We start from the raw sequence: 25,876 nt of genomic DNA, 5'->3' as shown, positions 1-25,876 counted from the left end.
GTTAGTAAGTAGAAGAGCTACGAATGAAGTCCATATCTGGTCTTAGAAGCTGTGCTCCCTACCATCATGCCATCTTGTCTCTTAACTTAAAATACATAGTTTTAGACAACTCTTTCACTGATGAAATTGTAGTTCAGAATTGTAGGCTCTGGCAGGGAAAGTGCTCTATGGGGAATTAAGATACCTGTGACTTACTATCAACTGTGCCAATCATTCCCCATGTAACCGTGACAAAACTCTTCAATTTTCTGAGTCTTAGTTTCCTCATTTGTAAGACAAAGGAGTTAGTGAATGGCAGTGGTGATTTTGTTTCCCAGGGCCATGCAATATCTGGATATGTTTTTGCCTCCATCTTGCCCTATAAGACTGAGGGTGTGTGTTACTGGCATCTAGTGGTTAGAGGCCAGGGATGCTGCTAAAGATCTTCCAGTGCACAAGCTGGTGCCCACAACAATCATCTGATCCAAAATGTCAGGAGAGCTGAGATTGAGAAACCCTGGACTGGGGGACCAAGCCTGCTCTTCCCATTTCTGAGAATCTAATTTTTTGTTCATTTCGCTGAAATATATTTAATTAAATTCCAAGTCACTTTTCTCTGGATCATAGTTTCTTCTTTTGTAAAACAAGAGAATCAAACTGTATAATCTCCAAGATTCGCTTTAATTTTTTAAATGCCCAAGCCTATGATTAACAAGGGAGTATTAAAAATAAATATTATGCTATTAAATCTAAGATAATACAAATTATTTTATATTTTTGTCTCAATAACCAGTGCTGCCCTACTCCCTTAGCCCCCAGGACAAAGGTTGCAAGCTTGCAGTCTATGGGTTGAACCAAGCCTACAGATGTATTTTCTTTGGCCTCCAGAATATATTAGAACATTGCAAATTAGTGGCCAACATTTAAGACTGGATATTTCCAGTAAGTATCCATATTTCTGGTTCCTCTTAAAAAATCAGAAGACAGAGCAACACTGGGCTTGATTTTTGCATGGTAATGGTGAGCTGAAGCTGAGTAGAAGCTGTCCCTTTAGCTTGGGCTGAGTTCTCCATCTTACCAGAGTTCACACATCACGGGTTTGACTGGTACCATGCTGCCTTCATTTATTAACATTATCTCCCTCCTTCCCTGCCTGGTTCCTATAGGTAGGTGAGCTTGCTATTCCTGCCCTAGAATTCTTATTCCCTCATGGAATATGCCCAGAAATGTACAGGATTGGGCACTTAGAATTTTCAATTCTTAGACTAAATAAAATAAATGTGAAGTCCTGAAATTGGGTCTAAGTAAACAAGTGGTTGGGAACAGAATGGGAAGAAAAGTCTTTGCAGCAGCTTATAAAAAAAAGTACTCAGAGTTTTAACCGGCAGTATGAGGCAATGGTGTTTTGTGCTTGCCAAGTAGCTAATGTGACCCCTGACTGTGTTGTCAGGAGTGAGAGTTCTAATGGGAACGAGGTGGTCCTGCTCTTTTCTCTGCTGCTGAGATGCATCTGAACCATCACGTTCATTCCTTGGCACTACACTATTATGTGTGATTTTAACAAGGAGATGAGCCATGAATTGGTGGGATGACTTGGAGCGTCCTTTCTATCAGTGAGATTTGCATGAGTTCAGGCCATGGGTTCTGGAAAAGAGAGGACTCAGGAAGGACAGAATGGATTTTTCCAAATATTGAATAGTGGTTCCGAGGAGGGGGGTCAGATCAGCATCATGACCTTCAACACATGCCTCAGACCCTTCTCTGAGCTTCAGTTTTCTCACTTCTATAATAAAAGGTTATTCATAACCTTTCTCCCCAACCTCAAGAAATCCTCTCTACAAAGGGAAGTTAATCTTGAAACAAAATATGTAACTATGTAAAATAAATCATTCAAATTGAACTGATTATTTTTTGAGTTTTCAACCTAATATATTCTTTGAGTATTCAACTCAAACTAAATCGCATCAGTGCCCTGGTTGGGTAAATGCAGAGTTTCCAGAGCCAATCTGTTTAGCTCTTTCTTTTAGCCCTCAAAGGCCATATCTGAGAGCACTTTAAAGAGCCTCTGGGATACAGTGTGATGAAACCCAATCTAGGTTTCTAAGATCCCTGCTTATTCTAAAATATTCATTTTCTATAGCCTATGTTTCCTGACTGTGAAACATCAGGGAAACTTTTGAGATTAGCTTGAGAATAAGATGGGCCATCAAAGGCTGGATGGTGAAGAGATGGTTCCCTGGTGGGGTGGGGATGGGGGAAGGAACAACAGTGGAGAAGTGTATATTTGAAGTGAGTCAGAACCTCATGACAATTGTCTAGTAAGAAATGCAGATGGCAGCTTGGTCTTTGTGTCTTTAGGAGCTTTGGAAGACTGTGTTTTGTAGACATCATGGTCTTCTCTTTTGCATCAAGTTTTTACATCATTCTACTTCCATTTTATATTATACAGTTTGAAGGTTATAGCATGCTGGAGGTGGGTCCTGGTTGGTTTAAGTGGTGGTGGTAATCCCTCCCTTTTGATAGTGATTGGTCCAGGAACCCAGGTGTTGGTGAATCAGTGTGCATAAGGCTCCTTTAATGGGGATTGATGAGGAATGGACACATTGCCCAAGTTGGGCAATGAGAACTTCAGGGGAGTGCTTGCTGCAGGGTCCTTTAGGAAAATTTCATTATTTATAAGAGAATCAAATGGAGGAAGTTCATTCTTTCCCCTGCATATCTGGAGGTAGTCATATGTAGGTTTGGGACCTACAGTTACTGAAGTCACTTCACTACCAGTCTGGATATAAAATTGGCTCAAGGAGAAAGTCTTAGCCATTAGACTTGAAGGCCGTGGATCTAAAGTCACACGACTGAGCCAAAATCTGAAGCTTGCTGACCTTCTGAACTTTCAGGTATGTGAGCCAATAACTTCCCTTCTTTTCTTAGCATTTTAGCTTGATCAATCTGGGTTGTCTACCTCCTAAAACTTAACGAATCCCAACTGATATCTTAGGTTATCTAAGCCGGAAAGGTTTCTTTCCAGGAAGGGGTGAGCATATTGAAGAGTATATCAGATACATCTTTTGTCCTACCTCAGATTCTCTTGGCTTCACCTATCTCCTGAACTCTGATTAGCTGGCCTATTCCAGTTGTTGCAGCTGTCTAACTCTGTACTAACCCATAGAGTTAAGCCACTTGAGATCAACTAACAACAGGCCTGAAAACATTTGTGTGTCATAACACTTCTTGACTCAGATGAAGATCAAGCTGCAGGTGTGAGACCTGGCTTTCTGAGCAGCTACTGCTGGGGCTCTGATGCAGCCTGGGAACATGGAGGAGTTAAACCCCTAGAAGGCAAACTCAGAGCAGTGGAACTCAGGAGATGTGAAGGATTTGGCAAATTTGCACTTTCTTCTTCCTTCCAGTAGGCTGAACCAAGCATTCCCCCCTCTGTATAGCCTATTGACATCTCCTATAGCTGCCTCGTAGAAATACCTTTGTGAAATGTATCGCCTTGCATTATTCTCCACCTCACTTCTCTTTTTGCTCACTTTTATAGCGATAGTACTGCATCTCCTAAATAAAGCATTCATACTAATTCTTGCCTCGGGCTCCATTTCTAGGAAAAGCAGCTAGGATAGAATGGAAAAACCCAAAGAAGAAATAATTGGTGGAGAGATTAGACTATTGCCTGGCATGGTTTTAATATTTAGAAAAATCTGATCTTTTATGAAGATCAACAATCCAAGTGGAATGCACTGGATCAAACAGTACAGTAGTTAAAAGCTCAGACATAGCCTGTGTATTAAAGTTCTAACTCTTCCCTCTACTAATTACGTAATCTTGTTAAAATAATTTAACTCGTCTGGGCTTCACTTTTCTCTTTTGTAAATGATGAGGGTCTTACCTATCCCATAGAGCTGTTGTAAAGATTAAAGAAGATATTGCATATAAAAATACTTATCACAAATGTTTTAACCTCAGCACTATAGACATTTTGGGCTTAGATAATTCACACAACAATAAACATACTGTAGCATGTTTACCAGCATCCATGGCCTCTAACCATGACAAATAACCTCCACCTAATTGTGACAATCAAAACTGTGGAAATCAAAAACAAACAAAACAGTGAGCTCTCTAAAGCCCATCAGAAGAATGACCTAGCCAAAACAAACTTGTGAGATATCCTACAGCCCTGTCGTTTTAAGCCACTGAATCTTGGATGATTGGTTATATAGCAATAGAAAACTGGGGCAAATGGGTAACTAGAAGTGTGATGCAGCCATAAGAAAAACCTCAACTATGTGGCATTGGCTTTGGACCTAGGTGGTGGGTAGAGGCTAGAGAGAGAAGAGAGAAAAGAGAGTCGAGGAGCAGAAAGGAAATGGTGATTGAAGACGAAGCAAGAAAAGACAGTATTTGGTATAAACCGGCACAACTGTAGGGACGTGGACAATAGAAAGTTGCCGCTTAAGCTTGTTGCATCTGGCTAAGGAGATACTGAAGCAGAAGGATAAAAATACCAAATAGTGTCTTCAACTGGTTATAATAAAGTATGAGAGTGATGAGCTAATGAGATAACTGTGGCATTTGCAAGCAGGATTTGGAGAAGATATAAAAGAACCAGGACTTTCTAGATTGGAACGTAATACTGCTTTATATTTTCTGTCTCTACAGCTGGCAGAATATTACCAAAGTAAAAAAATGGCTTGAGGACACAGATCAAGTGTTTGGCTCTAATACATTTTGTTAAGATCTCATAAGACTTAAGGTGCCCAGAAACCACATTGAGCTAGAAAATGGGGCTTCTAATGATCTCAGTGGCATTCTTTGGAAGTGGACTTTTCTATAATATAAAGAAATCTCAAAAAGCATGATAGATTTGGCTTTGGGGGTCATGGAGTGAATGCAGAGGAGATAAAGGGAAACCCACAATGATTTGAAGAGAATTATAATATCATTAGCATTGGTAATTGGCACTTGGCTAACTTGAACTGAGGGAAATAGAGATAGTTCAAATGAAAAGAGGCTTGAGGGCAGCAGGAAGCACAAGCTCCTGAGAAAGCTACTCAGATATAAGCACAAACCATTTCATACATAAAAAGAAGAGCCATTTAGAAAGTTAGAATAAAAGCTCAGAATGTAGAGTGAAGAGCTGAGGGGAATAATGAGACCGCTCACAGACACAAAAAGAGCCCCTAATCCAGGAACCCTTCTCACCCCCAGGGTGGGGAGCTGACAACTTGTGATATCTGGATTTCAGAACTGCTATAAATGGCTTCCATGTGTGTGCCACTCTCCCATTCTGAATGGAATTGTCTATTGTCCATCATTTCCCCCATTTCAGTGTTGTATGTTGAGTGTGTCTGGGAAGACCTATTGGGTTTTTAGTTCACAAGTCTCCGGAATTGCTGATGTTCAAGAGTTGCTGCACTTGAAAACCAAACTCTGGAGACTCATTTATATCCAGACTAAAGTGGATTGTGAAATTCAGGATTGTGAGCTTGATACCATAACTAGTGTGGCAGCCAACTTCCAGAATGTACCCCCTGTATCATACCATCATACCTCCCCATACTGAATGGGACTAGTCTGGCTAATGAACAAGATACTGCATATATATATATATATATATATATATATATATATATATATTCTTCCAAGGCAAGGTCACAAATGGCACTTTAGTTTTTCCTTAATTTCTCTTACATCACCTGCTCTGAGGAAAGCTGAATTCCATATTATGAGAACACTTAATCAACCTCAGGAGGAGGTCTGTATAGTAAGGAGCTGGAGCTTGTGAACAGGCATATGAGTGAGCCATCTTGAAAGTGGATCCTCTGGTCCTATTCAAACCTTCAAGTGACTACAACTCTGGTTGACATTTGGCTTAAACCACATGAGAGCCCTGAGTCAAAAGTGTCCAACTAGCCTCCTGAGTTCTTGACTGACAGAAATGTGGGAGATAATGAATGCTTATTTTTGTTTTAGGAAGATAATTTGTGATAGCAAATAAAATAATTTGTGAAGCAATAAATAACTAAAACAATTAATGTGAGACTTTTGGAGGTCTTAGTTTGGAGATGACAGCATTTTACATGTGGGAGGAATATGAATGATTTATGGCAAGAGGGAAAACTCTAATAGATTGTTTAATGGCCACAAATTTCTCTCATCCCAGTATATTGCTGTTCCTCCCATCATATAGATAGATAGATATAGATATTGATACAGGTATATTATATATATATATATATATATATATATATATATATATATATATATATATGTGTGTGTGTGTGTGTGTGTGTGAGTGTGTGTGTGTGTGTGTGTGTGTGTGTATAGTTCGGAAGATAGGTATCCTAGTGACTCACTTTTACCAGTAGAATATGGCAGAAGTAAAATTATGTGACATCTAAAACTAAGACTTATAAGATCCTTTAGAATGTTACCCTGAGGTATCATCTAGGAAAAGGCAGTCTAGTCTTCTAGAGGATGAGAGGCCACATGGAAAAGAACTGAAGCCCATCCCATAGCCAACACCAGCTGCCAGCCTTGTAAACGAGGCCATCTTGGACCTTCCAGCCCAGCCAGAACTCTAGCTAAACACGGCTGTATGAATAAACCTAGGTAAATCCATCTGAGGAATCTGTAAGCCAAGCTAAAATTAGTTACTGTTTTGGGGGGATTGTAAATTAAGTAGCAAAAGATAACTGAAACTTTATTACATGGGATTTATCATAGAGTATAGCCCAACTAATTGTTTCTCATCCATAAAAAAAAAAAACTTAGTTTCAAGAAATAATTGTCAGTGAATTCCTGGAATAACTCCATGTCTTGAGGAAGATTCTAAAACCATGTAGATGCTCATTTAAAAGAAAACTGTAGTGTCTTCCATGGGCAAGGAAAGTGCAGAATAATGGAATTTATGCTCTTTGTAGGTACAACATAAAAATGAGAATAACATATCTTTTCTCTGTGGAATCTGCCACGTGCTTTGTTTTGATCTGGACACACACACAAAATTTCTAAATCTCTTTTAGCTATGCATTTTACAGGACAATTTATATAGAGTTGAATTTTTTAAAGCCTGAACTAAGCCAACAAAGATCTGTATTTTCTTTTCTTTTCTTTTCTTACATACATAATTCATACTTGGATTAAAGTTGAGCATCACAGAAGCATGTATAATATTAGATTTGATTCTCACCACAACCCTACACTGTAAGAGAGGGAGTATTTTTTTAATCTTCATTTTATAGGTGAGGGCCATTCATACAATGTTCTTTAACTAAGGATGTACATTTAATGTAGAGATTTACTCCCATGCATTCGGTCTTTGAATCTGGTTCCCTTTCTGCTATAACATATGAGGTGTCTAGATGATGGCTAAGGTCCTTTCAGATCTAACCTTCAGTGACTTGAATGGATCCAGTGTACACTGTGCTATAATTCATCGGTGGGAAACTGAATGCCGTAACAGTGTTAACTTTAGCAAGTGGTTACTCAGTTGCTTGGTTGTCTGGGCAGTTTGGTGGTGGGAGATCCTATTTCAACATCTGTCTGGGGAGGCAAACAAACAGAGCTCTAAACCCTGTTAACACATGTGTCCTGGGTGACTCAAGATTCTCACAGAAAGATACTCACTGGGTCTAGTTATATTATGACTGAAGCAATGTTCCACTTGATGTGGAATTCCTCAGAAAGGAGCAGTGTGTTGGTTCAATTCTGGACACCATCTTTACGATGCACATCCAGAGGGCTGTAGACTCAAGGCAGACACTTTGGGGTATGAGTGGTTTCAGAAGACTCTCAGTCAGGTCTAGGCAGGAGGGTTAGAAGATGCAGACCAGGGAAAATTATACCATGTGTTCTCTAAGGCAAAAAGCAAAAGGATATGTAGACCACCTTTACCTTTTTCCCTCTACCACACTCCTACATACGTATTTATATAATTTATTTCCCCATTACAGGACTCTTGCCATTCACTGAACACAAATTCTCCCATAAAGCATTTCACAGTCTAGATAAAAAGGCAGACAGGAAATATAATGATGACTCTGCCTTTTATAGCTGTGCCCAAGGTCAGTCCCTTCTTTTCTTTTCTTTCCTTATTTTTTAAAAAGATTTTATTTATTTATTTGACAGAGAGAGACATATCACAAGTAGGCAGAGAAGCAGAGAGAGAGAGAGAGGAGGAAGCAGGCTCCCTGCTGAGCAGAGAGCTCAATGCGGGGCTCTGTCCCAGGACCCTGGGATCATGACCAGAGCCAAAGGCAGAGGCTTAACCAACTGAGCCACCCAGGCACCCATAGTCCCTTATTTTCTAACCATTAATTACCTCATCAATACGATGGTGATGATACTATTGTTTATTTTACAAGGTTTTGGTGAACCATAAAATACTTAACAAAATATATATAGCATATAATAACATAGTCTAAGTATTCATAGTTTAAAGTGAAATTACTTGCAAAAGTCTAACCTCTGTGAAAGATAGAATTAGGACTGTTCTACAATGGAGGAATTATACTTATGGGGTCCCAGTTATGTGTAAAGTGCTTTCCTAAGTTCTTCCACACACATTTATCACTTGAAACCCTCATAAACCCTCCAGGATACAAGTATTTTTCAAATCAACGATCAGAGAAGGTAAATAACATGAGTAAAGTCGTGATGGTGTGCCATTTTGAAGAATATCTTAATGACCACAAGAAAAATAATGTTTTGTGCAAGACATAGCACACACAAAATGGATAAATCCTACTTCATTAAAATTAGACATTTCTGTCTATCAAAAGATGCCATAAACAAGCTGAAGTCAATACCCAAACGGGGGGAAAATATTTGAACCACATATGCATGACAAAAGATTAGTATCCAGAATATGTTTATTTTAAAATTCTATATATTAATAAGAAAAATGAACAACTTAAGAGGCAAATGGGCAAAAATACAAATAATAATTTTCCAGAAAAGAAAACACAAATGTCTCATAAAGTTATGAAAAGATGCTCAAGCTCATTGGCAGTTACAGTACACACATTAAAACCAAAATGAAGATGTTTATAGGCTCACCAGATTCACCATAGTAAGCGGTTTGACAATGTAAGAGTTTCCCAGGATGTGGAGAAAGGAAGCCATCATATTGTGGGAGAGACTGTAAGTTGATGTAAAAACCTTGTGAAGTAGTTTGGCATTGCTTAAAACGGGAGTGTGTGTGTGTGCCCCATGATTCAGCAATTCCTAGACTTATTTCATTGTCAAACTCCTTCCCAGTTGCACATGGAAACATGGTTAAAGTGTTCATAACATTATTCAGAATAGCATCACTTCCACCACCAGCAATCCAAATGACCACCTATGCGAGACAGGTGAAAAAAATCAGCATATTCTCCATATTATACAATATATTCTGTGACAATGAAAATGAACCAACTACAGCTTTGTCATCAACGTGGACAAATTAAAAAAAATTGAGCTAAAAAAACAAGTCACAGAGGAAAACATTCTGTATGACTCATTTACATAAGGAGCAAAACCAGACAAAGAAACAGCCAGGTGGTGGGTATTATGGAGCACGCACATTGCATGGAGCACTGGGTGTGGTGCAAAAACAATGAATTCTGTTACGCTGAAAAGAAATAAAAAAAAAAGAAGTAACCCCCTCCCCACAAAAAAAGAAACAGAATATTGTGCAGGGATGGAACAACACCAAGGAGAAAGAGATTAACATAATGTTCACTTCAGGGATTCCTTTAGTAAGAGAGGGACATGATACCAGGGAGGTTCACATGGTCAGTTTTCAAAGACCATGTACTCTTGTTGCGTGATAGCTTCAAGAGAGAAAAAGAAACAAAACAAACATTGTGTCCTTCCACCCTCCCCCAAAAATCCTATTACTGAGTGACAAAAGGAAGAAACAGAATGAGGCTTATAATACCATATGATTTATAGAAATCAAAGATATCTAAGCTTCCCAACCAACCCTACGCAGGTTACAAGTATACATGAATATTTAAGGACATAATTCAAACTTACTTGTATGGGGACCTGTGGCAAGAAGGAATTAGACTGGGGATAAGGATGGAATGAAGCAAGAAAAAGTATCCTGCATAAATTAATCTTGTAAAGTTACGCAAAGTTATTCATTCACTTCTGACCTTATTCCCAAAAGGATTTGAGGAGGCAGAAAGACTGGTGAACTTCTCAGATCCATATTCCATTTTTTGAGCCACTTGGTTTTCCATATTTCAAGGAGGTCAACAGGAACTTCTCATCTTCTAAAGAAATCTAAATGATTTTGACAAGGAACAATTCATTTTCCAAAGGCTAAGCTGAGTCTTAGGAAATGGCAGACCTTGGAGTTAGTGGGAGAAGCTGAGGACATTACCTGTGTTGGGCATGACTCAAGCATTTCCATGCCTCATTCCAGACCTGAGAGGTCCTTTTATTTGTCCTCACCTTGTTGGGACTGAGGGGAAGGAGAAAGCAGGTGCCCCCTTTCCCAGGCTAATGTTACACAATTGATCATGCAGAGTGGAGTTTCTTGCCAAGCCAGATAGGATACCAGCCTTGGGTATCCTATGGTGCATTCCGGATCTTGCACATTATCCCTACAGGTTCTTTAGGAGAACCTCGTCTTACACATCACACAAAGCCTAAGTGGTCTGGGGTGGTCCAGACTTCAGGACCCCCACCCAGCCCAACTCCCTGCTATGCAGACTATTTGAGGGAAGGAACGACTGACCAAGTGAGGACTCCAGAAGAGAGGCAAAGTCAGTCATGTCCAAAGTGTGAGCTAATGAGTTGACCAAAATCAGGAAAAGGATAAATCTTATCCTTGTTATTTCCAAGACAGAATGAATAGATGTAAGGCCTGGCATTTACACAGGAAGATAACTTTATAGATGGGGAAGGGAGGGAACTCATGCATGAAACCTTCTGTACTTTTTGCAAAAATAGACAAAATCATAATTAGATATATAGCTTTGTGTTAAGTACTAAAAGAGATGAAAAGACAAAGCTGCAGACTCTGACCCCCAAAAGCTGGCAATCTACTTTCAAGTGTGCAACTTACACATTCATATAGGGCAACTTACATATGTCTAATGATTACTTAATAAGTATTCAAAAGATGGGAAGAGAAAGTCAGTGTTGCCGGCCGTAATAAGCTTAGATGCTGCCTTGGTGCCTGTGATCGGCTTGCCTTTCACTGCAGCCACAGTCATTGTAGACAGCTCAGACTCCCCTCCCCTTGGCAGAGTTCCCGTCTTCCAGCTCCTTACCTCAGGGCCTTCTCGGTTTGGGGAGTTTGTTCAGCCAGCTGGCAATGCCACACCTACGCCCCTACCCGGATGGACCTGAATTACAATGCCAGTAGCTACACTTCTTTGTCTGTGGGCTTTCTCCCGCAGCCAGACCCCACTCTGTCTCTGTGCTGGGAATGCTGGAAGGGCTTTAAATTCTTACCTGCAACCTAGGCAGCAGGCTTCAAACCTCAAGAAATGATGGGAAGAGTGGAGAAAAACCCGTCAGCGCCCTCTCCTCTCTGCAGGCATAATTCGGAGGCACGTTTCTATACTGGCTCCTAGAATCGCCCAGCTGTGGTAACTTGCTCCCTCACACACCTTTATCGGCCTCCACAGGCTCTCCCAGCCTCAACTTCCTGCTCTCCTCCAGGTGCTCCCTTGCATTGAGTCCTTGTCTCAGCATTTGCTTCTAGGAGAACTTAAGTACACGGATGGTGTTCTAGTCAACCCTCATCAGGGGATGGGGACTGGGGTGGGGAGGCAGGTGAGAAGTCCCTGGAGAAGGGCCCCAGTCTCTCGGCCAACTGATGGATAATTGTGGGACGCATATGGTACGTTTCTTGGGAGGTGTGCGTCACCCTGGCCATGGCCACATTGACCCTGCTGCGCCTTACGCTGGTTTTTCCCTCTCCGTTTCACTCATCACACTCCTCACTTTTGCTTTCTGGGATCGACCTCAAATAAACTACCAGCATCCAAGTCTCTGACTGGGGCTCTTGTTTTCTGAGGAAACCAACCCAAGGCAGAAAGCTTTATGGGAGAGAAGGTGTGAAATGAACTGGAACGTTCACTATGGGTTAAGGGAAGGTGCCGGGAGGACGCCAGGCAGGAAAAGGAAATGACCAAAGGCAGGGAGGTGGAACTGGCTAGAACATTTTCTGCTGGCTCTCATGGAAGGTTCTTGGTGGTAGGAGAACACCATAAAGGGAGCCTTGTTCCCTTTCTGGGCCACTTGAGAAGCTGTCTCACTCGAATAAGCTGGCACTGAGGACACATATGAACACACTGCACATGTTTATAGCCTTTGGCTGAAAGTCCTTCAGACCTCCCCATTGTCTGTCCTCAAAGTTGTCTGGCCCCCTTTTTTTGGTAGCTTCATACTTTTTCCTCTCTTCTTCACCAGGCCTCCTCACTTAGATACCCAGTGTACCTTTAATCTCTGTCCTGTGAGGACAAGGCTCTTGGGATCTTCACTAGTTGGGGAAGGGCACCCATTATTGGCATTGTCTGTCTCCCTACTGCTGGGACTATATAGGAGGGAAGGATGATACCAGCCCTCAGTCCACTGAGGGTTGCAGAGCTCATGGGTTGGCAGAGCTCATGGGTTTCCCAGGGAAAATGGGAGTTAGCCCACAGAGCCTCCCTGGATGCTGGACAGGTGGCCACGGGAGGTCAGTAGGAGCCTGTGCAGGATGTTGGAACTGGTGCAGTCATTGTCTAACACAGACCAGAATCTTGAACTAGCCACATTCTCTGGTAAGGGAGCGTCTCTGCACAGTATTCTCTTTCTGCTCCCACCCACTATTGGCACGTAGAGGAAGGTAAGTAATATTCCTAAAACTGATTGCACTTGGCTTTCTGCTTCAAAGCCTGTCTGGGGCATTGCAGGCTCCGCCATCCTGCTTTTCCTCATCACCTGTTCCTGCTCAGTGAAGCAGGAGCTCCGGGAAGGTTTGCTCTGTCTCGGCTCGCTAGGGAAATCACTGGGAGTTTTCCCTAAACATTTGTTCATTGTTAGGGGCTTCCTCCTGCCAGCCTTCCTAGATGGCTGGATCTTGTCCGTGTACTGGGAGATGTTCCAGGATGACTTGAGGGGAAAGAGAAACGGCTGCAACCCATGTGAGGCGGGGGAAGGGAGAGTCTGGGTTATTGCACCCTCAAAGAGCTGTCAGGAAGGGGAAAGGCTGTCAGGCCCCAAAGGTCAGGACGTAGGCTTGACACCCTCTGTCCTTACTCATCCCCTCTCTGGGCTTCAGCTTTCCATCTACAAAATGCACTGGATTTCAAAGGGCTCTTCTATGAAAGCACAGTCACAGTTTAGTGGGAGACCCATTCCAGAAGCCTGTTCCCATTCACACGGATTCTGAAAATTCGATCCTCATGAAATACAGTCTTCATTCAGGTCTTAAATATCCCTGGCCGGGACGAAGATAGCAACCTCGTGATTGGTCTCCAGTTTTCTCTTGCCTTCTGCTATGTTGACATTTCTAAACAAGAAACCTGACTGTGGCTTCTTCCCAGCACTCCCACGGAAAAAAATCTGAGAGGATGACACATACAGGGCCCTTCCAAACCTGAGCTTATTGTGATCACTTATCTTCAGCTCCTTTCCTCCATGACCGTGTGTTCAGCTCATCCAAACACCTCCCTTTTCAGGAATGTAAAATTTTATTTTCTGCCTCTCAGGCCCTCATCGGAAATAGAAGTACCAAAATAATGCTGCTGGTAAAGCCAGGAAAACCTGGGCCTGGACCTCGCTCTGCCATTTACTGCCTTTATGAATTTGGATGCACTGGATTCTTTCTTTGAACTCGTTTCATTATTTCTAAAATGTGATGAAGTGGGAATTAACAAGGAAGGATAGGTTCCCAGCCTTGATTTTGGTTTATTGTATGTAATCAATAAATCACTGAAATAATATTTTTTGGCAAATTCCTACTCATGCTCTAAAACCCAGCTCCAATGTTATCTCCTCTTTGAGGCTTCTCCAAGTCCCAGAGAGAAGGGCTTGCTTTCTCAGAGCTTTGTTCCAAGTTCTCACCACCTTGTAAGTTCACCACCTTTTTGTCTATTTACATGTTTGTTTTGTCCACCAGTTGACAGGCTCCTTGCAGGAAAGAAGGGCTGTCCTGGGATAGGTGCTCAGTGGATGTTAAATGAAGGAACAAATGACTGTTTTTGTTCTTGGGTAGAAAGAACTTTCATTAAAAACCCAAAGGAAGGAAAAGGTCAGCATGTGTAGGCTTGTTTAGTCTGCTCTGCCTGATTAACTAGGCACACCCACCCTCTCTTGATCCCCCTGCTAGCCTGTTCTTTGGCAAATGTTGGAAGGTCATGTGGCATCCTGTCTCCTTATCTAGGTGGGTGTGATGTGGCTAGGGAAGCCTCCACACCCTCTGTCCAAATACACTGGTTAGCTCTAGCCTTTGGGAGGGTTTGAAAAACAAATTCAGCATTTGTCCCTGGGAGATCTGCAGGGACAACAATGTTACAATCAAATCTAACAAATAAATATAACAACAATATGCAACAATGAAATTATGACAATGAAAGCTTCTCAAAATTGCTGGTAAATCTTGACCATGTCTAATACAAGGATAGCAGGGCACAAAGGGCTGTGCAGCATGTCCTAAAGTCTCTGGAAATGAGATCTTCTTCAAGCTATAACTGATACGTTTACAAGTAAAGGAAAGTGGCCCAGAGTTTTAAAAAGAGCAAGGATTTTCAACCAGAGAGATCAGTTTGAACACTGATATGTTGGTGAAACTTAACCTTTCAGAGCTGAATTACTTATTTCTTCATTGAAGAATTCTTACAGGTTGATAGAATGGTGAAATGAGCAAGATAAGAAAAGTCCTTCCTCATTCTCTAAACATTCAATGCTTTTATGTTTTCTAAGTACTTTATAAGTGACAATGCTCATTTGAAAACACTCCGAGAGGGTAGGCAGAGGGATTATTATTTTTTAAGAGTGATTATTATTAATATTGGATATTTCCCCTTGTCCCTCTGGGGTCCACTTTACTGCCTTGTTTTGTGCCCCAGGAGACTGATCTCTGAAGACCTGTGACTTCTGACTTCCCATAAATGATAGAGTCCAAATCCTGGTTCCAGCCTGAGCTATTCATTGGACCATAGGCTCATGACTTGACTTCTGTGAACCTCTACTTTATTCTAAAAATATATAGATAGAAGATGATAGGTAAATAGATAGATATAAAGGAGAAATACCACTTATTCTGTTCATTTCAGAGCGGTATGGTTAAAATAAGATCGTTGCTAATTGCCAGGAAACACTTGCTCAAATTTAAATGTTCTTATTTCTTACTTTCCATTCCCAAAAGATACTATTCTTAAGAATGATGCAATCATTCAGAGATTCATCCAGCCAATATTTCATGCAACTCTTTCAGTTGCCTAACATTAATTATGCCTTTACTATGTCAGAGACTGACAAACTTTCTCTATAATGGGCCAGATAGTAAATATTTTAGAATCGTGGGCCATACAGTCTTTGTTGCAACTATTCAACTCTGACATTGTAGTATGAAAGTAGCCATAGATGGTAGACAAATGACTAAAAGAATTGTTTCACAAAACTTTATTTACAAAAACAATTGGTAGGCCAGATTTGGGCCACAGGTTATAGTTTGCCAACCCACATACTGTAGGCCAAAGATGGGATTAGGTCTTGGAGACAAAGATCTCAAGATGCTCACTCGCAGTACTGTAAATGAGATGAAGTTGGTTGGCACTCTGTGCGTTGTCTCCACAGAGTTTAGTGGCGCTACAGAAGGAAGAACAGTCTCTTCAGGTGTGAAGAGATGGGAGGGGAGGAGGAGAAGGGGTGAACGTTTAATGTGGACTGTGAGAAACTAGGGCATGAGGTGGGTTTCTGGGGACATGGCATGCTAAGGAGTTTGGATTTATTCTCTGAGCCATGGAGAAGCATATTAGTGGATGGACATAAAGCACGTGGGCTTTGGTTTAATTGCTGATTTTCCCATGTAGTAAGTAGTTTCACAGTATTGTTTTTTCCTTCTGAAATTGTGAATATCCGTATTTCCTTCATTGGGTTGCTGTGAGGCTACAATGTCACAATGAATGTAAAGAATTTACCAGGATGCCAGACATATAGCAAGTGCTCAGTAAATGGTAGGAATACACTGATAGGTTTTTTGTTTTTACTTTGACATGATGAATGTGTAAGAAGGATCTAATACTGGAGGCAGGAAAACCAATCAGGAGATGATGACAACAATCCATAGGAGAGACACTGAAAGTCTGAACTCAGTCAGAGGCAGAGGAGATGAAGAGAAGACAAAAGAGCTCAAGGGCTCCTTTGCTATTAGAGTGTAGGAAAGAGAAGTCAGCAATATATCCAGAATTTTAGGTATCTAAGCACACATTTACTAAGTTAAGGGACACAGGAGGAAAGCCTGTTTGAGGGAAGGTATTAAATTCCTTTCTGGGCACATCAATTACATAGAAATTAAGTAGTCAAACCTCAGGGTGGAATTTCATAATTGGAAATAATCCTCAATAAAAGAATCATCACCATGAAACCCTGGAGCAGATGAAATTATTCAGGAAGTATTAATAGCTAAAAAAAATCAAATTGGGAAAATCAGCATTTTAGTAGAGACAGATAGGAAGAATCTAGTATGTAAATATATCTCCAAGAAGGAAATATCTAAGTGTGCATATATATATCAGCAGGAAGGAAATGTCAGAGTGGGTCAGGGAGCTCCATAAGGAGTCACATCTCAAGAGCCAGTAAAGGGAGAGTTAGAAGGAAAAGACAGAGCATTATCGAGATGTCACAAGGCAGTCAACCAAACCAATGACTGAGAAACACTGGCAGTCTGGCAATTTGCTGGTAGGCAGTGACTGGTAACTTCAACCAAGATGGATTCAGCAGAATAGAGAATGGCTGTGGAGTATGGTAGAGTACTCCTTGAGAGAATTTGTGAAAAGAAAGGGACACGGGCACATGTGCTAAAAGAAAATACGGGAGCAACTTTCTTTTAACATTTTAGAAATTAAATATCCAGGAGAGAAAACATTTCTGGAGGAGTGAGGTGAAGATCAGCTGGGGCAAGAGATGGAGGACTTTCCCTGGCATGGGAGAAAGATGTCTGTTGGTCTAGCACAGGATCCCTAAGCCAGACTTAGAACTAGATATTTAGGGGTGCCTGGGTGGCTCAGTGGGTTAAAGCCTCTGCCTTCAGCTCAGGTCATGATCCCAGGGTCCTGGGATTGAGCCCCGCATCGGGCTTTCTGCTCAGTGGGGAGCCTGCTTCCCCTTCTCTCTCTGCCTGCCTCTCTGCTTACTTGTGATCTCTGTCTGTCAAATAAATAAATAATTTTTTTTTTTTTTTTTTAAGAAGTAGATGTTTAAGTGTGTGGTTTTGGAAGGAGAGGTTTCAAGTGCTTATCTGAGAGCCTCAGTTTTCCCACTGAAAAGTCAACCAGGTTATTTGCTACAAGACGGGGAGCAGCAATTAGAAAGGTGGCTTGACCAGAGTAAGATGTGGAATGTTTGCTCTGGCAGTAAGGCCCACTGAGCTTGGGGACCATAAATGCGGGGGTGGCAGCCGTCCATCTACTTGTGTCATTTCTTCCAACAGTGTTCAGCAACTTGGGAAGGAGAAGGGGAGAAGGCAGATGCTTACAGTGATATGAGGCTGAGGATCTCATTCCAGTGTGGTAGAAGAAGGAGACATTGAGAGCGTGAAGGCATTGGCTACGAAAAGATTATAGTGATGGACCATGTCGTTTCAGGGATTAGGGAAAGGAAGTAAAAGCAGGAGGAGGCTCATAGTGAAAATAAAAGGCCAAAGAACTAGAGGGTTGTGATGAGGTAAAAAATATGTGTAGTAGGCTTAAGGAAGGGAAAACTGGACTGATAGGAAGTGAGAGTCGGAGATTTGTATATTAGAGTCTAAGATGTCAGGGGTGGAACGTTTCCTTTTAATGATAAGCTCCAGGATGTAGCCATAAAACACACTAGTAAACGGGGACTCTGGAAGTTGGTTGGAAGTGATAATAGTAACATATAGTCACATCTCTGATATTTAACAGATTGCAAAGCACTTTCAAAACCATTATCTCACTTGACCTCATCCTATGAGATGGATAAGGCAGAAATTATCTCAATTGTGATCTTAATTTTACACATGAAACAACTGATGCTTGAAGATATTAGGAATCTTACCAAGCTGGTTAAGTGATGGAAATTCCAAGTGGGATGAAATCACTGGCATCTGGACCAAAGGTGAGAAAAAAAAATCCAGTTATTTTCCCCAATTCAGACACTTTGGTGCTATTTTTACACTGAAGGAATATTCTAGATGGGATCCGTTTCACTAAAAAACTACCCGGCCACAACCAAAGGAGAAGTTGGTGAACTCAGAGTCATGGAGGGGTTTTGTTCCCCCAAACAAAATATTCTTTACCTGTTCTATCACATCCAGTAATTTCACAAGGATTGGGTGACCATGTTGTCGGATTCTGCTCATCAACAGCAGTGTTCCTGGAAGTCCTGCTTCTCGTTCAAGCTGGAGACTGCAGTCTCCCTGGAGCCCCTTTGGGCTCTTCGCCTGGGTGAAGACGGATGGAGATCAGATCCAGCAGCTGTGGGTGGAGGGGGGTTCCAGGAAGCAGGCACCCAGCGAGGTAATTCATCCAAATTGCAAAACAGAGGAGGGATCTGGGGGAGCTGGATGCAACCCAAACAGGGTAAGGGGGAGTGATGCCCTTCCATTTCCAGCTCAGATTTCTCCTCTGCCTCCTTTGCTTCGTGCTGGCCTATTCCAGTCCCAAACTGGGTGTCGGGTTCCTTCACAATCCCTGATGATATTCTCATTCTTCAACCAGATCCCACATCATTGCCTATAAAAGTTATTAACTCCCACCCAATCTCTGCCGTTTCACTTTCTGTTCATCAGGAAATACTGCATGAGCCAAACCACAGTGGGGTTGAGAAGGACCAAACTGGAGTCTACTTTATTTCTGCCACTTTTTTGCTCTGTGACTTTGTGTATATCATTTTCTTTCCCTTGACCTCATCTTCCCATCTGTAGAATTAGTTGGTTGCACTACCCCCAATGGCAAATATGTCTCTTTATAAACACTGACTCTGGACAAGCTGGCCATGGCTTCTTGGATCCCTGTGTTAAGAAGGATTCTGAGGTATGCTAAGGTTCAGGGGAACTAGCACTCCCCTGTGCCCTTAAGTTAGTGGTTCTCAAACTGTAGTGTGCATTTTAGCTACCTAGAGAAGTTGTTAAAAAGTGCAGGGTCCCTCCCCCAGAGTTTCTGAATCAGTAGGCCTGAGGTATGGCCCAAGAATTTGCATTTCCAGCAAGTTCCCAGGTGAAGTTAATGCTCTTGGTCCTGGGGCCACACTTTAGAACCACTACTGTAGTATTTCATTTCTTAGGGCCTAGTTTGGTTTTCTTGCAATGCTGCCTTCATCATTAGATAGTTGACACAAATGCACAGACATAGGGCCCCAGACTTCTTTAAGGGAGGCTAAAGAAGGTAAGAGAATTATTAAATAGAGCAAGTTGTACATCTGGTCTTTAAAAAAAAAAAAACAGCCAAGCTATAAGCATGAAATTCTGTTTTTCTAGTTCATATTTAACTAGTATGGGGAGACAGAAAGAGTATGGGCTTTGGAATCAGATACACCAGAGTTTAAATTGTGGTTTGACCTTGGGCCATTTACCAAACTTTTCAGCTTTACTTTATGTAGTGAATTCACTATCTTTTTTGCTTTGCTCACTCTTCCGTTCCCAACACCTTACAGTCATCAGTCAAAACTCTCCTTTGAACGAATATGCAGTGATATGCTGTAGATAAATCTATAGAGCTACAGAAATTATTTTCTCTTTTTGCCCCCTCAACGTGTAGTGACTAACCGGTTAATTTTAAATGAGCTTTAAAAAAATTTCATCTTTTGGTGAGTGCTGTGAGTTGGGTAAGACTGATGGATCACAGACCTGTACCCCTGAAACAAATAATACATTATATATTAATTTAAAACATTTCATCTTTAAGTGTGGAGACTCCACTTTCATTTAAAAAAAAAAATTCAGCTTTCTTTCCTCCAGGGACCCTAACCTTGCTCAGGAACCTCACCCTTATGCTTGGCAATGAGGAGCGGGAGAGAGGGACTAACAGTGAACGTGATCTGTTTTACCTCTTCTGAGTAACTTAGTCTCTTTCTCACCCATGTTTAGTCTTCTAAAACTCTCTCTACCTTCCTCCTCTCTGGATGGCTCTGTAGGTATAGAGGCAGCGGTGTTATTCCACTGTGGCCGGGAAAGGACCCCTCACTGGTCCCTGTGGCTCAATGGCTGGTCTGCACTTGCCTCTGGAATGGTGGTCACTGAGATGGAAATTGTTTTGTCTCCCCTGGCCGTTTACCTTTGGGTGCGCAGATCAAGTCCTCTGTGGCCTTTGTGTCCTTTTCCTGTGACCCTGGAGCTCTCTTAAAACCCCCGTGTCTCCTCACCGGAGTAAGGGGAATTTCTGCCCTCCTGTTTGCAGTGTAGCTAGGTTACTTACTCCTCTCTACGATACAGCTACACCCAAAAGGTCAATGTGGTTTATTTGAAAGGACTCGGAAGTAAGTTCCAGAAGACCTGCATTCAGATCTTTTCATTACCTCTCTCCTAGCTGGGAGACTTTGAAGTCCTGCCTTAGCTCCCTGCACATCTATTTCATCTCTACTAAGAGGATTATAGAGTAGTATTAAAGAATGAGATGATACGTTGATTAAAAACTGTTACTTGTAATGATTGTTGGTAAGAGCAGAACCTGGTCCCCTTCTTTGGCAGATGTTTTTTGAGAAGTTACTGTGTGTATTAACTCTAGGGAAATAAAGGATACTAGGATATTGACTATATCCCTGCCTTTTTTATAGCCCTGGGGATGGGGTGGGGTCCTGACCCTCAAAAAGGTGCAGGGGATCATGGGATATGGAGCCCCGACCTGAGAGCCTGTGTTGCCTGGCGTGCTGCTTCAGCTCTCAGAGGCTCTGTGGCCTCGTATATTATGGGAATAATATCAGCATTGGGAGCGTGTGTATGTGTGTGCACGTGTGCGTAGACATAAAGATTATATGAAATGTCAGGAAAGGCATGTTGTCACTAGTAAGCAGAGAATCATGTAGGCGTTTAATTAGAATGCTAATTATCATAAATACATTTATCCTTTTCATGGAACCACAGTCATTTTAGAACTGGAAAAGGAGAAATCATCTTCAACCAAAACTCAAAGAAATTGCCTCAACTTTTAAAAGATGCACACGTAAAACCAAATATTTTTAGCTCTAGTTTTGAAAAACAAAACTCCCTAAGTTTAAGGACTCAGCAAGGGAGATCTGGAGTTGGGGGGAGGGCTCTTGATGTTCCTAAAATAGAGAATTTAATATGAGACGCCAGGAGTATAGAATTATCAACTTGTCAGATAGAACAGATGCTTCGTTTCACGCGGACTGCCTGGCGCCCCAATTCTTGACCATACTTCGCAAATGCTGTCTTTTAATGCCAAGCTATTCTATCCAGTTTTATGTGAGCCATGTAAATATATAGCAGCAGTGTATTTGGTGGAGCACGTATGGTATTTAACCTTGGATACACACAGGATATTATCACCGTGGAACCAGGAACAAAGGTGAAGTCCCTGCTGAGCACATCTGAACCTTTAGGACTGGGAGGTTTTCCAAGTTGGAGGACGGGGCTACTTAGGACTTCATAAGATCCAGTCCTATGCTCTCTGTGTGTTGTGTTGTGATCCCAGGATGAGATACAGTCCCAGCCAGGGGGCAGGATGGGGGGTGGGCAGGGTAAGTATAGTCCTTTCTTATGCACATGAAAGGACAGGAGAAGCCCGGTCAGGGCCACCTACACTGGGCAACCACTGTGTTGTGCTGTTCCACCTACACTGGACACAGCTCTGCAGGATAGCTGTTACTGCTTTTGTTTTCCAGGTGGGAACTCACACGAAAGACTGAGGTGGCTCAGGGCCACACTCCTGACTCTGCAGAGTCAAGGTTCAAGGGCAACCAGAGAACACTGTAGGTGTATGGTGAATCATTACAACCTCACCGAAGCACTTTAGCAGTTAGTTACTAAGAGTGGCAACCTTAACCTATTTGACACCTAAAACAGATCATTTAGTACCCCCATTGCTCCAAGGTGTCAAGATTGTTTTAATACAGTGAGAGATATGAAAAAAAATACATACAATAGTGATGATGAGAACAGGCATGCAGACAATCAAAATTTTTTAAAAAATGAAATTTGGTATACATTAACTTGGTAGTAAAAAATAAAAATGAATATCTGAGTATACACAAAAATATTATACCTCTCAGCTTGTACCCTTTTAGCGTTTTAAATTTTAAATGCCAACAAAAACTCTAAGTGATTGCACAGAATGGTGAAATTGAAACTCAAATTTTGTGTTTTTGTCTTTATAACTACTGTACTATTATTGCTTATTATGAATCTGGAGTTTAAATGCATGGGCTGGACTCAGTGAGATTGAATCAATACCAGGAGGAAATTACACTTGAAACAAACACATGTAACTGAGTTTGGGGGTGTTGGGAGTCAACTGCTTTATGTACATTAGCTCAATTTAATCCTTAACCTAAGAAGATAGACAATGCTATTATAATCACTCCCATATTATTGATGAGGGAACCAAGGTCCAGAGAGTTCATACGACCGTCCAAGGTCACAGGGCTAGTAGTTAGATGGAACTGAGCTACTGGGGTGTGCACCAGGGTCAATTCTCTGAACTTCTCTGCCTTCATCCTCCCCTTTGTTACATGTGTCAACATACCCCCTGCTGCCTGTCGCCCCCCACTGAAGCCATGGGGTGAAAATGTTGTGTTAGTGATGAAAACTCTCTAGATAAATTTCTGGGTTTGTTGTTTATTGATTTGGTTTGATTTTCTTTCCTATTTTACTTTTACTTAGAACCTGTGGAAGCTAAGGAAGATCAAAAACAGGGACTGGAGAAGATAAAAACTTACTCTTTCAGAAGAATCTGTTCCTTAATTAATTATGTAATTGATTAAGTAGCACTAATTCAATATATACTATCTGAGGCACTGTGCTAAAACCCTTGGAAGAAAGAGCTATCAGAAAGTATAGGACAGGATGACCATTTTATTTTGTTTTTTATTATTTTAATTTCATTTTTGTTAGCATGCAGTATTATGTTAGTTCAGGTGTACAATATAGTGATTCAACAATTCTGTATATTACTCAGTGCTTATCATCATATGTGTACTCTTAATCCCCATCACCTGTTTCACCCATTCCCCCGCCCCACCTCCCCTCTGGTAACCGTCAATTTGTTCTCTATAGTTAAGAGTCTGTTTTGGGTTTTTTTCCCCTGTGTTCATTTGTTTTGTTTCTTAAATTCCACATATGAGTGAGATCATATGGTATTTATTTTTTGCTGACTTACTTCGCTTAGTATTATTCTCTCTAGATTTTATCCATGTTGTTGCAGATGGCAAGATTTCATTCTTTTTTTGTGTGGCTGAATAATATTCATTTTATGTACACACTATATCTGTACCCATCTGTCTATTGATGGACACTAGGGTTGCCTCCATATTCTGGCTATTGGAAATAATGCTGCAATAAACATAGGAGTGCATATATCCTTTTGAATTAGTGTTTTCATATTCTTTGGGTGAATATCCAGGAGTGGAATTACTGGGCCAAATAATAATTCTATATTCAGTTTTTTGAGGAGTCTCCATATTATTGTCCACAGTGGCTACACCAGTTTGCATTCCCACCAACAGTGCATGAGGGTTCCTTTTCTCTGTATTGTTGTGTTTTTTTGTATTCTTGTGTTTTTGATATTAGCCATTCTGACAGGTGTGAGGTAATATCTCAATGTAGCTGTGATTTATATTTCCCTGATGATGAGTGATGTTGATCTTTTCATGTGTACGTTGGTCACCTGTACACCTTTTTTTGGAGAAATGTCTGTTCAGGTCTTTTGCCCATTTTTTTTTTTTGGATTATTTTATTTTATTTATTTTTTAAATTATTTTTTAAAATTAATTTATTTATTTTCAGCAGAACAGTGAATACTGTTATGCCCATTTTTTAATTGTGTTATTTGTGGGGGTTTTGCGTTGACTTTTATAAGCTTTTTATATATTTTGGATACTAACCCTTTAACAGATTACCATTTTAAAACACCCTCTGGTTAACTATGGACAGGGCTTTTGGTAACTGAAACTAAGTGAGGTGACACAGAGCTAGGTGAAAACTCCCGATACTGAAAGTTAGATTAACAGTTAACTTTTGACCAGAAATTTGGAAGCAAATCAATGCACAACCCTAGGGCTAGATCTCTTTTGTTTTTCAGGCCACAGGTGTGGTTGGGGAAAGAGCAGTGGGAGGATTGCTGGTGGTAGTATCATATATCCTCCCAGAACAGGAAACAAGGGCTGGTAAGAGGCAACCTGGAGGCTGGGAGGTCCGGAGCTCTCTGTCTGTTCTATCGGGACCAGAGCATGAGAGTAGGAGAAGGTCCCAGTTCAGCTTCCTTTATAAAATAGCTGGCCTGGGAGCCACGAATTATTAATTTTCTCTTTAGATAATAAGTGGTTAAGAAGGTAATTCTACCAGCATTTAAGAGGTCAGAGAAAAGTGTTAAGGTCAATATATTTTTTCACTAAGCAATGTCAGTTGAAATTTTGTTTGGGCTTTGAAGCACAGACATGTGTCCATGTTCTGATTCTACCACTCACCTTTCTGAGTCTTTTCTAAGTTTTTGTAACGTGGGAATAGTATTATTATTATTATTATTACTATTATTATTATTATTATTATTACTCTCCTTGGGGGTTAGGAATATTAAATGTAAGGGTAACAATTACTATGCACATCTACTGTCTTTTACCTGGAACCTTTAGGCCTAAGTTAGACATCAAACATTTTTAGAATTTTCATTATTATAAAATACACTCAGCTGGGTCTACGAAACACCCCATAATGAGATACATTTTTTTTCCCCCAGAAGAAAATGTTTCAATTGTAGTTCTGTTTGGAATATAGAAAGACAACAAATTGCCTCGCATAAATTTAGGATGGGCCTTGCTGCCAAATGAGTTTGCCGCTTGGAAACAAAACAAACTCTTCAGTTTTCCAAAGCATTTTGAATTTCACAATTCGCAGGTGAGGCACTGTGGATTTAAGGTAGCAATGTCGAAGGCCAGGCATCTCCTGAGTATACCTTCTGGGCTGGTACTGGTAGCATCTGACATGGGTCACTGCAGGTTCGTGGTACCTTGGTTTCTGGTCTCCCTGTTCCCCACCCCAGGGACTGGGGGTCCAGCCCCAGTCCTCCTGTGGGAAGTGTTTATTCCTTTGATGTGGCAGCAAGGCCAGGCCAAGGGGTTCAGACACTGAAGCTCCTGGGATTCCCACACCTTGGCCTAAGTGTGTCATGCCCTCTGCATGAGGCCCAGTGCACACTCTGCCAAGTAGATTCTCATGAAGTCTCTCATCCCTGGTTTCAGCAGTTAGCACCCAAAGCATAAGCTGTCCACAACTGACCTGTGGCCTTCAGTTATACCAGCATCACCTTACTTTTGCCTCCCTACTGATCTTTAACCTCCAATGAGAACAAATCAAAGTCCTTCTCAGACCAGTTGTTTTCCTATGATAGCATTCCCAGCCATCAGCAATGAGCCCAGGTATACTGAATGCATGAGTAAATATAAGTCATAACGCATATGAAGGGCTTGGTGCGGTGCACAGCTAATACTGTGTACTCCAAAATGGAAGGGATTATTAACATATTCTTATTTTTAAATGAGTGCTAGAAAT

At 41.2% G+C, this 25,876-nt stretch overlaps 1 protein-coding gene and 1 long non-coding RNA gene across 2 annotated transcripts in view; one reads left to right on the top strand and one right to left on the bottom strand.

Annotated features, from left to right (window-relative positions):
* Positions 1-25,876, top strand: part of LOC309843189 (uncharacterized protein) — a 657,188-nt gene that overhangs the window by 278,744 nt on the left and 352,568 nt on the right. The window lies entirely within an intron of this gene.
* Positions 15,583-20,540, bottom strand: LOC309842167. The gene is made up of 4 exons (XR_014299538.1): positions 20,430-20,540; positions 18,455-18,598; positions 18,214-18,262; positions 15,583-15,783 (listed from the first exon to the last, which is right to left on the bottom strand). It is a non-coding gene; the product is annotated as an uncharacterized lncRNA (long non-coding RNA).

This window comes from Mustela nivalis (genome assembly GCF_964662115.1).
Source record: "Mustela nivalis genome assembly, chromosome: 10".
Classification (NCBI taxonomy): domain Eukaryota; kingdom Metazoa; phylum Chordata; class Mammalia; order Carnivora; family Mustelidae; genus Mustela; species Mustela nivalis.
The sequence above is the reverse complement of the archived record's forward strand: the minus strand, read 5'-3'. Positions and strand labels throughout refer to the sequence as shown.